General features: G+C 48.3%; 1 protein-coding gene and 1 pseudogene across 1 annotated transcript in view; one reads left to right on the forward strand and one right to left on the reverse strand.

Moving 5' to 3' along the window:
- The window catches only part of NOL4L (nucleolar protein 4 like), a 130,786-nt gene that overhangs the window by 68,773 nt on the left and 46,319 nt on the right, over window positions 1-15,694 (forward strand). The window lies entirely within an intron of this gene.
- On the reverse strand, window positions 6,049-6,523 carry LOC132476578 (large ribosomal subunit protein uL23-like; annotated as a pseudogene).

Here is a 15,694-nt window from a genome sequence, read left to right on the forward strand (position 1 = left end):
ACAGTACCAATCCTAGCTCTCCTTATGATCTAGGGGGAGATAGACACTCATGAAAAAATTATGCACAAATGGTAATAAGCCATCACGGTGCAGCTGTGACAAGTGCCAGGCAGGAGACTCATGGTGCCATGAGTACTTAGATGGACACGGTGCGGGGACTGAGGCAGGGGTCAGGAAGGTTTGCCTCAGAAGGGGGTGCTTGAGCTGAGATCAAGATCTGAAGGGAAGAGAGCTCCAGGCTGAGGAAACAGCTTGTGCAAAGACCCTGTGGCTCGAGGGAGGACAGCGCCAGTGAGAATTTGTGAGGCTGGTGTGGCTGGTGCGGAGAGTGTGAGGAGTTCTGTAGCTAAAGAAAAGTGGGAGAAGCACAGTGTTGGGCATATAAGCACTTGATGCGCATCCGTGAATGAACGGAAATTCATGTAACAAGATGGATAAGTTGCCCTGGTGAGGTTCAGGCTACTCCCAAAGGGAGGGAGAATTGTGGGAGGTGTTTGTCCCCAGGATGCTGCGGCTGGGGCTGAGGCTGAGATTGGGGTGACCTCAGTGGACAGTGGAGTTGACTGTGTCTTCCTAGCCTCCATTTCTGGTTTCCCAGATGGGGATCATCTGAACATTCCAGTGGTAGGGAATAAAGGCTCAGACCCTCCTTGCACACACCTGGCAGGAGAAGCGGCACCCCACCTCGTGCCTGGGGCCCTTCAGCTGTCAGTCTCCCACACTCCACGCACTGCAGTGAGCACTCAAGGCCTTAGCCTCTCAGCCAGCACCGTTAGCCCGGTTCTATAGCCAGGCACGTGGCAAACAAGAAGTCGCATTGCTCACTAGTTTATTTATCTGCAGCAGCACGGAAGGGCCAAGGACCCAGATGTCTTTGATTCTTCAGCTTGAGTTGGAACTGAAAATACATATGCTTGAATTGGTAGCTTCTTTCCTGTAGTGAAGTCAGAGCAGGACTGGGTGAATGGCTCCCTATCCCAACGCAGCCACAGGACTACCTCTGCTGCTGTCAAACCCCATGTCCCAAGACAAGGCTCTGAAAGTAGTTTCATTCCCTGCAGCATCCCTGCGACCCCAAAAGGCCTGCCGACAGAAGACACCTGTAGTGTCTACAAATCACTCATGCAGGCTACACGGAAAACAAACCCAAATCTAAAGTAACGGGAGCTGGGATAAATGGTATTTTATTAATACTGAGCAAAGCTCTACATCTAAAAACTCTGGGTGAGAAAAATCTAAGAATTCATTTTTTTCCAGCATTAGATATCCAGGAGACACTATAATAGTGAGGCGAGTAGAACATGTTCCCCTCACTTGGCTTTGAGCAGCCAACGAACAGGTGGTGGAGTGTGCTTGTGAACTGGACAGAATCGTGTTACCTTTTGTCCAGTTGTGTTGGATTAATGTGCTGAGAAATGGGTCTTTCTCCACAGAGGACATTAGGTAATATGAAAACCTAATAATAATGTTCACACCAACAAAAAAGATTCTTGACATCTGATCCATTGCAGCAAATACTTATGGTGTCCTCAACATGCAAGACATTTAGGGGTCAGACTCCACCCTCCAGGAGCTCCATCCTAAGACACAAGACCCCCCAGGAGCTGTCATTGCGGTGGCCACATTGAGCTGAAAATAGGCGAGGGTAGCCTGATAAAATTTTTTTTCCCGCTTACTTGGGAAAACAGTCATAAAGATATAAAACTGAAATCACATTTAGTTGTACTGATGATTAATACATTTTCTTGTAGGGGGGAGGGTGTGAAGATTTCATGAGATGTGGACTGTCTCGGAGAATGTTCCAAAGCATTCTCTGATAAGATGGGGTCCTAGGGAGGGGTGCAGGCCGAGCTCATAGGGCCAGAGGCGGCCAGCAAGTGCACCCCCAGCCGCTGATGTTTCAAATCCCCTCTCAGGGCTGCGTGCAAGATGCACCAAAGGAATGTTAGGGTCTCATCTTCACGCAGCCACTGATTTGTTGTCTGTCTCATTTTATTTTCTTTCATACATTTTTTTTAGTTACACAAATACGCACGGCCTCAGTTGCCAAAAAGCAAAAGCATGGTGACAAAAATCACCATCATCTCACCACACAGACCACTGTGAATATTTTGGTGTCCACCCTTCCAGACTATTGAATAGAAACGGGAATTATCCTGTAGGCACCATTTTACAACCTGCTTTGCTTTTCTGATGCTGATTTTCCATCCTATTCAGTCTCCTTACCCTCTGGGCCCTGGTGTTTCCACCTACCAGATAAGCTGGTTGTATCATTTCCTGTTATTCACTCCTTTCTCACCCGTACCTACACATCTACCCATCCACCCGTCCACCCGTCCATCCATCCATCCATCCATTCATCCATCCATCCATCCATCCATCCTGCGCTTGAACTGGCATGGTTCCAGGCTCTGAGAAGACTGGTGAACAGAGTCTCTGCCCTGCCGGCTCTCAGAGTTCAGTGAGAGAGACAAGGAAAACTGAAATCAACGCTGTGGAGTCTGTAGGAAGAGCTTAGAGGAGGAACAGAGGAGGGACGGGGAGTGAGCAGGGTGGATGCTGTTTCAGCACTTTACACACTTCACCCCTCGCCCTCACAGCTCAGCAGGGTCACGTTGTCATCCTCGCCCTCGCTTTATAGGTTCGTAGCTGAGGCTCAGAAAGGTTCCGTACTTGCTCAAGGTCACACAGCCACTAACATGAGCTGAAACGCGGACCTCTTCCATCCAAACCTGTGCACTTGCCATGGCCGCAAGCCCTGCTTCTCCCTGTACTTCCTGGAGGAGGGTGTGCTCTTTAGAATCCGAGGCGGTGTGCCACCTGGGTACTGAATGTCAGATCGCCGGCACGGCTAGTGGAGAGAAAATGTCCTTGGCAGAGACGCTGGCAGAGCAGGCAGAGAGCTTTGTTTGGCTTGGGAACTGGGAGCCGCCTTAAATATATAATGCTTAAGGAAATACGGGAGGAGGGATTTGGTAGGGGGCTGGGGCGGGGTGGAGGTCGCCCCCTACCTCGTGAACGCTCAGTTACCTGCAGGGGTGCGTGTATAAGTTGATATCCCCGTTAACGGGTGACGTGATCCTGATCTTTCCTGAGATCGCAGTGTTTGAACCAAGACCCTGTTGTTGTAGAAATCAGATCCAGATCCGAAGGAGGAAGACAAATCATCTGTGTTCCTTCCCTGACACATACTTGCATTTTATAGTAGCGGAGGCTGAGACCCAGGGCAGCTCAGCAACTTTCCCAGGGCAACCCCTGGCTCAGGCTCTTTCGGTGCCCACCGCTCCTCCACCAACCCCTTGCTCTTTCCAGAGCGGGAGGGCTGGGAGGGCTGTCAGCACCTTCCTTCGCCTCCGCCTCCAGTGTCTCCAGTTCTTGGAGCAGCACTAATGTCCCGCTAATGGTTTTAATGGTTCTCCCAGCAGCGTGTGAAGTGGTGCGCTGCTCCATTGTTTAAACCCACGTGATGGAGGCTCTTACTTGTTTCCTTAACGTCCGCCTCCCTCTCCTCTGCAGCCCTCGCCTGGCCCTGAGTTTTCCTTGGATCCTGGAGGTTGGGGGAGGAAGGCAGGCTTCCCCCCTCCCCCCCACACACAAGTGGGGCCTGCAGGGTAGCCCCTGCCCAGAGCCCCGGAGTGTGTGTGGGGGGGTCTCCAAAGTATTGGCCCTCCAGGCCAGTGTGGAGCAGCACTGTTCTCATCCAAGACTCCAGCCCACCCACCAAAGACCCTGGAGTCCTGCTGACGGTACCAGTTCTGGCGCCTACCAGCTGTGTGACTCTGGGCAAACCATTTCACCCCTCCATGCTCCTTTTTCCTCACGTTACTTGAGAATAATAACAATACAGCTACCTCACTGAGTTATTCCAAGAGTTAAATGACACAAAGCAGGCATAGCGCTTAGCACCGTGCTGGACACCTCAGAAGCACAGAGGAAACCTCAGTGACCTCTGCTACTGTCGGTGGTAATGTTATTATGCAGCCTCGGTTTAATAGACGCAGTGAATGACCTTGTCCGAGAGACCAGCGCCACAGAGATGAGTAAGACAGCGTAGCTGGTCTCAAGGAGCTCTTCTTAGTAGCGGGGACAAGACAGCAGCCAGGGAACTGTAATCCAGGACAAGAAAACAGAAACAAGAAGGGACCAAGGGGCTTCCCTGGTGGCGCAGTGGTTGAGAATCTGCCTGCTAATGCAGGGGACATGGGTTCGAGCCCTGTTCCAGGAAGATCCCACATGCCACGGAGCGGCTAGGCCCGTGAGCCACAACTACTGAGCCTGCGCATCTGGAGCCTGTGCTCTGCAACAAGAGAGGCCGCGATAGTGAGAGGCCCGTGCACCGCGATGAAGAGTGGCCCCCGCTTGCCACAACTAGAGAAAGCCCTCGCACAGAAACGAAAACCCAACACAGCAAAAATAAATAAATTAATTAATAATAATAAAAAAAAAAGAGTAGCTATTATCATCATTGAGGGGAAGTAAAAACTTAAAAAAAAAAGAAGGGACCAGGAACCTGCCAGGCGGTTCAGGGGACACTGGCTTATTTATTTATTTATTTTTTTGTGGTACGCGGGCCTCTCACCGCTGTGGCCTCTCCCGCTGCAGAGCACAGGCTCTGGACGCGCAGGCTCAGCGGCCATGGCTCACGGGCCCAGCCGCTCCGCGGCATGCGGGATCCTCCCAGACAAGAGCACGAACCTGCGTCCCCTGCATCAGCAGGTGAACTATCAACCACTGCGCCACCAGGGAAGCCCGACACTCGCTTATTTTAAAATGAGATTTGGACCAGCAAAGAGGGCCCAGGTGAGGGAAGCTGAGGGGTAACAGCTCTAGGAGGACCTGGGCTGGGGAAGAGCAGAGCCAGTTTGGGAAAAGGAGGAGAAGGAAGAAGAGGAGGCGGAGGGGACTCAGAGCATGCACCTCTTGCAAGCAAGGCCACGAGACAGCCCTTTCCTCAGTCAGCACTCGGGAGCCAGGCAAGGATTTGGGGCAGGAAATGAGCACATTCCAAGTGTGAAACTTTCTCAGGCTTGCATCTTCCTTAGGGGAGAAGGAAACAAGTCCACTCTGAAAAGCTCTCCACATTCACTTTTTTCTTAATTGTGGTAAAATATATGTAAAATTTGCTATTTTAATCATTTTTAAGTGTACAGTTCAGTGGCATTAAGTACATTCACAGTGTTGTGCAATCATTACCACTATTTCCAAAAATTCTTCATCACCCCAAACAGAAACTTTATAACCATTAAGCAATAATTCCCTGTTCCCCCCACCTCCAGCCCCTGGTAACCACTGTTTTACTTTCTGTCTCTATAAATTTGACCATCCAGCTACCTCATATGAGTGGAATCACATATTTGTCTTTCTGTGTCTGACTTATTTCATTTAGCCTGTTTTCAGGGTTCATCCATGTTGTAGCATGTGTCAAAACTGCATTCCTTTTTATGGCTGGATAATATTCCATTGTATGGATAGACCACATTGTTTTTATCCATTCATCCGTTGATGGACGTTTGGGTTGTTTGCACTTTTTGGCTAGCCACATTCACTTTTTAATATTTTAGACCAGATTATGGGATAAGGAGGGATTAAAACAGGGATCTGCTCCTTCTCTCTCTGAGTCCTTACCCTTCTTTGTGGCTTGCTTTCCTCATGGACATTCTCAACCTCCTTCCTGCTCAAAAGGGCCCCCCAAAATGGGCAGACCTAAAGAGGAAGCACAGTTGATGGGTTACAGTGAGAGCCTGTCACTTACTTAAACAGTGCCTGACTCACAGGACTTTTACCTGTGGAGAACCTGTGAGTACTGACTCTGGCACCCAGATGTAAGAGCTTGATAGCAGTGGTAATCTCCTCCTTCCCCTTCCTCAGGCTGCCCTGACGCCCAGGCAAGGTGTGAGCTCAGGGGAGAAGTAGCAGAATGGAAACTTTGCCATGTCCAAGGATTTAATGGTCTCTTAAGGAAGCAGCAGTTCTGATGTGTGTGTGTGTGTGTGTGTGTGTTTTAATAGTGAAAACTTTTATATTTAGAATTAGCCAGCTGGACTCAATTTAGATGATCCCAATTTTGTTGGCAACATCCAAAGCATCATAGTCGGGGCCAGTTGAACACAGGGCTTCTTCTCTCCATCAGGCCTGATCAAAGTGTTGACCTTGGCCACACCAGTGTCACAGAGCTTCTTCACAGCCTGTTTAATCTGGTGCTTTTTGACCTGACATCCACAATGAACACAAGTGTGTTGTTGTCCTCTATCTTCTTCATGGCTGACTTGGTGGTGAGGAGAAACTTGATGATGGCATAGTGGTCAAGCTTGTTTCTCCTAGGGGTGCTCTTCTGAGGCTATTTGGGCTGCCTCCTGAGCTGCAGTATTTTGGGCTATCAGAAGGTGGGTGACATCCAGATCTTCTTTTTTTTGTGGCTATGGACGACTTTCAACACTGCTTTCTTGGCCTTCAAAGCCTTTCCCTTGGCTTCGGCTTTGGGAGGGGCAGGGGCTTCCTTCTTTGCCTTCAGTGCCATCATCATGAAAAAGCCAATGTGTTCTTGAAAATTAAACAGTAATCTTCATGGAATAGAAATAGAATGTAGAACTTCTAAATGACTAGAGAACAATAAAAGAACCAAAGAAAACTTGATCAGTCCAGCAAGAATAATTAAATGAGGGAATAAAAGAAGAAGCAACCAAAAAGAGATATAATAAATGGAAAAGACAGGTAAACTAACAGGAACAAGATGAAACACTAGTAAATCACAATAAACGTAAATGGGTTAAATTCCACTACAAAGAGTCAAAAAAGGCTCAGATGAGGTTTTTTAATGACAAAATCCATTTGGTATTTATAAAAGACTTTTCAAATGATACAAAAAGGAAGATTAAAACATATGAGGGGTTTCCCTGGTGGCGCAGTGGTTGAGAGTCCGCCTGCCAATGCAGGGGACACGGGTTCGTGCCCCGGTCTGGGATGATCCCACATGCCGCGGAGCGGCTAGGCCCGTGAGTCATGGCCACTGAGTCTGCACGTCCGGAGCCTGTGCTCCGCAACAGGAGAGGCCACAACAGTGAGAGGCCCGCGTACCGCAAAAAAAAAAAAACAAAAAAAAAAACATAAGAAAGAGAGGGCAGTGCTATTAGTGTCAAACAAGTTCAAGGCAAACATGTTCAAGGCAAAAAAAGCATTAAATAGGGCAAAGTGAGATATTTTATGTTGATCAAAAGCACAGTTTCCCAGTAAGATTTCAGAGCCTCTTGACTTTGGAGGTCTGCCCTTGGGGAGGTTGAGGGCTCTTGACCTCAGCAGTCTGCCCTGAGGGGAGGTCAAGGAGGGCAGTAGGTCTTATGAACATAAAGAGTAACTTGGGCTTCACTGTGAGAGGCAGCATCTTTCTTTCTTCCCTCCTTCCTTCCTTCTTTTCTTCCTTCCTTCCCATCTTTCTTTCTTTCCCAAACGCTCACGTTTTATCCCTTTTTCTTGTGAGGATCTTTTATAATCCCAGCATGTAAGCAAAACATAAATATACTCTGGACCTTTACTGGTCCCTGGACGTATCAGGGGAATAGAATGGGCAAAGGGTGGAGGCAGCACCTTTCTTTCACGTCCCTCAGCATCTACCCATCATCAGTCTCTTCACCTTTGCAATTTTTGCTACTGTCTTGCTGTAGCTACTTCTCTAAACCAGTATTTGTACTCTGAGCATCAGCGTTTGCTCTCTGGAAATGTGCATGGAGCAATATGAGGGGCGGACCCCGTGGAACTTGTGAGAATGTGCAGTCTGCTGCCTTAGCTGCCTGAATTTTAGTCCCTCTCCTCCTCTCCCCACTGGGCTCACCCACTGAGGTATGCTGGGGCCACTTTCTCAGTTCCCAGCCTCCTTCCCTTCTTTCCAACTCCAGGCCTTCCTGGTCCACTGCTGGCTTCCTTCTCATGTTCCATTTCTTGCCTCCCTCCACTCAGACACCCGCCACAGGCCTCTGGGATCAGCCCGCCTTATGTAGCTGAGTGAAGGGGGCCCAGCTTGCCTCCATGAGAGCCCAAGAAAGGCCTGAAATGCCACTGGCCCCATTATCAAGGTCTGAGAAGCTGTAGCACAAACCTTTTCCCATCTCAGTAAATCCCTGGCACTGTAGAAGGTTTGTACTGTGGCAAGAAAAACAAAAAGCCACTGAAATATTGACCTTGACCAAGGCTGCTGTTTGGATTTCTCCAGGCAAAGAATGATCCTTGGCACATTTCTGCTGTGAGAAGATGTGTAGGTGGGGTAGCTGATCTCAGGTCCTGCCCTGTGCCCCTCAGGCCCTCCTGCATCACCCCAGGGCAGCTAACCCTCAGAAACAGCTTCTCAAGTGTTCATCTTTTTTGTTTATTTGTATTCATTTTTATTTTTATCAATAAAAAATACATATCTTAAAAGTCATATAGAAAAACAGCAGATCCTGTCCCAGCCTCCCCACTTCAATTTCTACCCTTCAGAGACAGCCTCCTTTCTTTCTTATCTTTTAGCTGTCTCTTCTGGTATTTATCTCCTATTTCTAAATAACATGTGCTCACGCTGCTAGTTCTTGATTTTTCAGTTGGGGCTATTTAGGTTATTGTTGTTTAATTTCCTGCTGGAGGAGATAAGTATGTACACTATTACACCCTCTCATAAACACATGTATTATTTCTCCTTCTTCCATTCCTCAGTATTATTTATACCTCCCTATTTAGGTAAATTATTATATTTCTATTATAATGGCTGTATAGGTTATTCATAGCTGAGCCAATTAGCACACTGTGATTACATTTTCTTTCTTTTGATTCCCCAGAGTTAGCCATTGCCTCTTTTTTCCAGCCTTAGCCCTCTATCTTCTGAGCTTGCTTATGGTGTGTGTGTGTGTCATTTTTATTTTTGTGTACTCAAATTTATCAGTTTTTTTCTTTAATAGCATCAGCATTTGAGTCTTAAAAAAAACCTAACTCCACTCTGCCTCCGTGTTCTCTTTTAGTATTTTCATGTTTTTAGAACAGTTTTAGATTTAGAGAAAAATTGAGAAGCTAGTGCAGAATTCCCACATTATCCATCCACACACACAGTTTCCCCTATTTTTTTTTTTTTTTTTTTGCGGTATGCGGGCCTCTCACCGTTGTGGCCTTTCCCGTTGCGGAGCACAGGCTGTGGACGCGCAGGCTCAGCGGCCATGGCTCACGGGCCTAGCCGCTCCACGGCATGTGGGATCTTCCTGGACCAGGGCACGAACCTGTGTCCCTGGCATCGGCAGGTGAACTCTCAACCATTGCGCCACCAGGGAAGCCCGTCCCCTATTATTAATATCTTACATTAGTATGATACATTTGTTACAATTAATGAACCAGTACTGATACATTATTAACTAAAGTTTATATGTTATTTAGATTTCCTTAGTTTTTACCTAATGTCCTTTTTCTATTCCACAGTCCTATCTGGGATACACTATTAACATTTACTTGTCGCATCTCCTTAGGCTCCTCTTGGCTGTGATAGTTTCTCAGCCTTTTCTTGGTTTCGATGACCTTGATAGTCTTAAAGCATACTGGTCAAGTATTTTGTAGAATTTTGGAATTTGTCTGATGTTTTTCTCAATATAAAACTGGGGTTATGGGTTATTAGGAGGAAGACCACAGACACAGAGTGCCATTAAAAAAATTTTATTGAAGTATAGTTGGTTTACAATGTTGTATTTAATTTCAGCAGACTCAGTTATACATACACACGCACACACACATATATATTCTTTTCATATTCTTTTCCATTATGGTTTGTCACAGGATATTGAATATAGTTCCCTGTGCTATACAGTAGGACCTTGTTGTTTTTCCATCTTGTATATAATAGTTTGCTTCTGCCAATGCCAAACTCAGAGTGCCATTTTTACCACATCATATCAAGTGTACCTACTGTCACCATGACTCATGACTGTTGATGTTGCCTTGGCCACACCGGCTGACATAATGTTTGTCAGGTGTCATCACTGTAAAGTTATTCTTTTACCCCCCTCCGTACTGTACACTTTGGAAGGAAGTCACCATGTGCAGCCCACACCTAAGGAGTGGGGCTTATAGTTTCCCTCCTTGAGGGTAAAGTGTCTACATACATTATTTAGAATTCTTTTGCATGGGAGGTTTGTCTCTCCTTCCTCATTTATAAATCTATTCAATCATTTACTTATATGGCTATTTATTCTATACTTGGGGTTATAACTCAGTACTGCTGTATCTATTTTGATGCTCAAACTGCTCCAGCTTTGGCCACTGGGAGCTCTTTCAGTTGGCTCCTGTGCTCTTTTGACATACCCCCATTGAAGTTTTTTGTTGGTTTGTTTTTTGAGGGATTTTATTTTGTTTTAGTGTTTCTTTACTTTTGGTACTACAAGATGCTCCAGGCTCATCTTGTATATATTCTACTCCAATCCTAGAATCAGCCATATCTTCCTTTTATTATAGAATCATAATAAAAATCAAAATCTGGGCAATAAGTGTGCTTTTTGCTACTGGGGTGTCCTTTCTTTTAGACCCTCTCAGATGACAGAGCAAAAAAATATATGTGTTTTCATTTTTCATATTTGATCTTTGGTCCATTTGGAGCTCATCCTAGTATATTCTGAGATACAGGTCCTGCTTTACCCTTTTGTGTCATCATCATTTATTAAGGAATCTATTTTCTTCCCACTGATTCGAGATGCCACCTTTATACTTTACTAAGTTTCCATCTGAAACAGAATGTACTTCTATTCAGTCCACCGGTTTCTTTGTCTGTTCATGTACCAGCTACACACTCTTTTAAGTATTGAGACTAATATGTCTTAATATCTAATACATCTAATTAATATATCTTACTACGTAGCAGGAATGGTTCCCCTCCTTGTTGTCCTTATTTTTTAAAGTTTCCTTGGCTTGAAAAAAGAAGTATTTGAAAAAAAAAATGTTTAGTGCTTTAAAATATTTCATACTCCATTCTTGGTGAGGGAAAGATACTGAGGCATCGTTGATCCATCCACATAAACATGAAGCTGAAACACTTTGACTGCAGGCCTTTCTGTTCACCCAGCAGACCAGGTGGGCTGTGAGCCAGGAGCATCACTGTTCCGTGCTGGAATCTGGGGGCTATAAATATTGACAGCCCAGCGTTCCCATCCTCCTAAAGATGGTGACAGGCAAAATAGGGCATCGCTAAAACTTGAGAGGGAAAGTTTTCTGGGAAACCTCTTTTTTGAGAAGACAAAAAAGGAAGTGAAAAACCCATTGTCAAACATCTTTGTTACAGGGCATTGTTTTAGCGATCAATATATTTCACTGACAGTCCTCGGGTGCTTTGAAGAAACTTGCTGCGGTTTCCAAATACTTGAAGAAAATGAGCATTACGGCTGTTTCGCCAGGGCAGCCTGGGTTCAGAGACGTCCGTGTCTCTCTTCTTTCCTCCTGCTTCCCTGAAGCTGGGTGGGAAAGAAGCAGAAAACGACCAGCATCCCGTCTCCAAAGCCAGTTGCCTGATGCAGTTAGTAGACACCCCAAACCTAAACACTGTCCCTCATTATCCCTGTCCGCTCCAAAAGTCTCAGTCCCCTTCCAGGCTACCAGAGCCACCCCCATGCTTGCAAGGATGCTGACGCAGCCTTTCAACTTCATTATCTGGGGGAAAAAAATGCATGCAGTGCCCATGATTTACTGGTGCAGGCAGCAGAGCTGCCTGGTGCCCGGAGCAGAATCCTGCATGTGGGGCTGGCCTGGAGATGCTTTATCTGTGTCAAGGGAAAAGGCGGGAGCAAGGTCAGGAGCCGCTACCTGGGCCTACATCCATGGGAGCAGCTCTGTCTTCTCAGACCTCTGACTGTGAACCGCCCCTCAAGGCACCCAGGTAGCTGACTCCCTGCTCTGTCTCTAAGGACCCAACAGGAAAGGAGGTGTCTCTCCCCAGCTGGGCCAGGAAGGAGCAGCTCAAAACATCCAGATGGTCACTGAACCAATGGCCGACCTTGTGACCCACCCCCCTCCAACTCTGGGTCCAGCCTGACTGAGACCCAGAGGGGCCTTGTTGTCTCATGGCCACGTCCTGTGGTTGTTGTTTTTAACAATGGAACTCCTGACCCCAGTTCTTGGATATCCCCCAGTTCAAGGGGGATATCTTGGGCAGGGCGCTTTCTCCCGCCCTCCCTGTTTTTTGTCACATTTTTTTGAGGGCGAAACCCCTGGTGGCTTTGTGGAGGCTTCTGCTTAAGGCACCGCAATGCAGGCTGCTTGGCTCCGGGGGGACCGAGCATTTATGGGTTGTGGCTTTTCCACAGCTTCTTGACCCCCCGACCTTGGCAGCCTGATGGCTCCTTCTTTTCAGGTGGGGCCCAGACAGGTCCCGGCCCCCAGCCAAGAGCTGCTCCAGGAGACCTGACCCCACTTGGTGGCTGGGTGGGCCAGGGCTTTGTAACCAGACCTGGAAAATGCAGGAGGGGTTCAGACGCTTCAGCAGCTGATGTCTGGAGATCAATTAGAGATAATGGCTCTGGGTGGACTCGAAGAAGCATGGCCAAGATTTTTCCTGGTTGTGATTGTGTTTACCTCATTAACGGGCCTTTTTCTTTTTCTTCTTCTTTTTTTTTTTTTTTTTTTGAGGGTGGCACAGCAGTGTCACACTGTTTGTGCTGGCTGCCTTGTTTTACTCAGAGGGTGACCAGGCATCGACCCACGGCGGGCTGGGAGCTTCCCAACCTCCACTCAGATGGAGGAGGCAAAGGCCCACGATTCTGCTCACAGCCCTCCAGACCCTTGCCCTCCCTGCGACCCTCTGTGTGTATAGTTTTTAAAAAATCTCCTCCTTCATTCATTCAACAATCATTTAAGTTCCCTCAGCGTCCCAGACACTGTTCTGAGACAGACAAGGAGCCCACTCTCTGAGAGTTCACAGGCCATAGAGATGATAAACAAGACAAGAAAGAAAAAAAGATATGCAAAAGTGAGATGTTCAGGGCAGAGAATTAAAATAGAGACCATTGATAGACTGCGCCTCTGGGTGAGAAGGCCTCTCTGAAAAGATGGCATCCAAGCCGAGACCCAATTGATAGGAGGTGGCCCGCCCTGTAGAGGAAAGGCTTTCCAGGTGGAGCAGACAGTGAGTGCAAAGGCCCTAGGTTGGGAACAGCAAGGGGACTAGGACAGGGGAGTGAGGGGCAGATGTGCTTGGGAGAAGCCCGAGCAGCCTGCAGAGGACAGTGCTCTCTGGCCCACCTGTCGTGTGCCTGTGGAACCTCAAGGCACACCTTCCTCTTCCAGAGGAGGGCAGGGGCTTAACTGGAGGTGACAGCAAGTGGAGATGAGCGGCCAAGAGAGCCCATCGACTCCGACCCTAGGTGTGGCCCTATCGGGCACCAGCTGCCTAACTTTCACTTCTCCATGCTGCAGCTTCCCTGTTCCTGGAACAGCAGGTTTGGGCCAGACTTCAGTGGTTTTCAAAATTTGCTTTTGGACAGAGGAACCCCTTTCTTCAAGGAAACTCTTCTGGGGAGGAAGTTAGTATGTCAAGGGTCAGCAGGAGGCAGGCATGTTGCTGGGAAAGGGGCCCAGAGGTCTGCCCACCTGCCCTTGCTGCCCCCAGCCAGCCCACCTCCAGCCTTCAGCAGTAAATAACAGGGCCTGGATAGCCCTGAGCTTTGGGCTGGGGTGCTGCAGACAGGCGGGAGAGGGGCTCAGCCCAGCATGACCACAGGCAGCCCGGCCCCAGGCTGGCCGCTCCCCTCTCTCCTGCAGCTTCCTCCTCAGTGGATGTGAGTGACAGAACCTATGCCTTGCCAGCCCTGTGGTTGCTGGGAGGCTTGGATGTTTGGAACAGCTCCAAGTGCCTCAAGAAAAAATAGGATAGAAACAGAAGATCCTCTTTACCTGGAACACTGCTGTGGCTCGGGAAGTGCCCGGGCACACCTGTGCAGAGCCTGGCACCTTTCCCTCTGCAGAGTCCCCCCCAACCCTGCACCGCAGTAGCCACAGCAGGTGCCCTGACACAGCCCCCCTCCTCAGTCTCTTTAAGGAATTGACACTCTAGGGAAAAGGCCACATGGGTCTGGGGTCCTTACTGTCCAGTCCATCCATAAACAGGAGCCCTGTGAATCAGACAGGGATGCTTTTGACTACAGGTCCAAAAACCCAGCTGGCTCTATAACAAAACATGAAGATTTTTAAACCTGAAATAGGAAGAGTGGTGGCGCAACTGTTGGTGTTGATGTCAGCCACGTTGGGTTGGTGTCTCTGTGATGTTATTGACCTTTTCCTCACACTTGCAAGTTGGCTGCTATTGCTCCAGCCATCTTGTCCACATTCAGGGTGAGAGGAAGATGGGAAGGGGTGGCGTAAGCTTAGTCCAGCAAAGCAAAAGCTTTCCCAGAGAGTTGCCAATACACTTTTGTTAACATCTCATTGGCCAGGGTCACATGGCCACTTCCAGCTGTGGGGGTGCAGGTGGGGGGCGGGAGCTGGGAAAGAAAAAATTTCACTTCCCACCTTCTGTAGTTCAGACAAGGGAGAGAGAAATGTTGAGTCTAGCTATCAGGTAAGTTAGTCCACAGTATCTGCCATGGCCTGGGCACCATCAGCTGAGCTTGACAATGCCTTTGGGTGTTAAGTTGCCAAAGGCTTGGGCAGGGGGAAGAATAGTAAGGGAGGGACTTCCCTGGTGGTCCAGTGGTTAAAAGTTCGCCTTCCAATGCAGGGGCTGCAGGTCCGACCCCTGGTCGGGGAGCTAAGATCTCATATGCCTCACAACCAAAAAACCAAAATGTAAAACAGAAGCAATATTGTAACAAGTTCAATAAAGACTTTAAAAAATGGTCCACATCAAAAGAAAAAAAAGAATAGTAAGGGAAGGAAACAGAGCGGAAGCAGGGAGGAAGGGAAGAGAGGAGGGGGTGGCAGGGAGGGGAGCGGGAACCATCTTTTGAGGCTTTCTGTGTGCTGGGTCCCTTACAGACAACATGGGGCAACTGAGGCTCGGTGTCAGAGAGCTCAGGTAACTCACCCAAAGTGAGTGAGAGGTAGAGCCTGTTCCCTCCCACATTAATGCTGCTATTTCCCAAGGGATGGGTGGGGAGGTGGTGGGGGGGAGAAGGGAAAGGAGAAAGAAAGTGATGGTGAGGGTAGGGCCAGGCCAAGGCCCCCCGCACCAGCAGCTTCATGGGCATAGGCCTGGGTCTGGTTATCTCACCACCACAGTCCCTCACCTGGGTCAGGCCTTGGCACACAGTAGGGGCTCAATAAATGTTGACTGATGTCTGTATCATTAATTACTTATCTTTCACATCATCATCATTAACAATAGCTAGGGTTTGGGCAGGTGTTCTGCGTCAGGCATCAGTCCAGCGCCCTGCAGACATCCCTGCATTTAAGCGCGCAGCAGCCTTCAGAAACAAGCTCCTATTATTATGCCCCCATTTCAGAGATGAGAAAACTGAGGCTTGGAGAAATTAAGTCTCCTGCCTGAGATCACATCGAGGAAGGGCCTGAATGCAAGCAAAACATGTCCCCTGCTCTACCCCCACCTTAGATGCTGACCGCCAAACACAGGACACCAGCCACCAGCAAGGCCTCTGTGCAGCATCTCCGGCCCCAAAGCCTTGGCTGCTACCCGTCCCCCCACACAACCCCCACCTGCAGCCTCCGTCACGGAGGGACCACCTGCCCCAGTTTCCCAGCATCTCGCTCAGCT

Source organism: Mesoplodon densirostris, chromosome 16, assembly GCF_025265405.1.
Source record: "Mesoplodon densirostris isolate mMesDen1 chromosome 16, mMesDen1 primary haplotype, whole genome shotgun sequence".
NCBI classification, from domain to species: domain Eukaryota; kingdom Metazoa; phylum Chordata; class Mammalia; order Artiodactyla; family Ziphiidae; genus Mesoplodon; species Mesoplodon densirostris.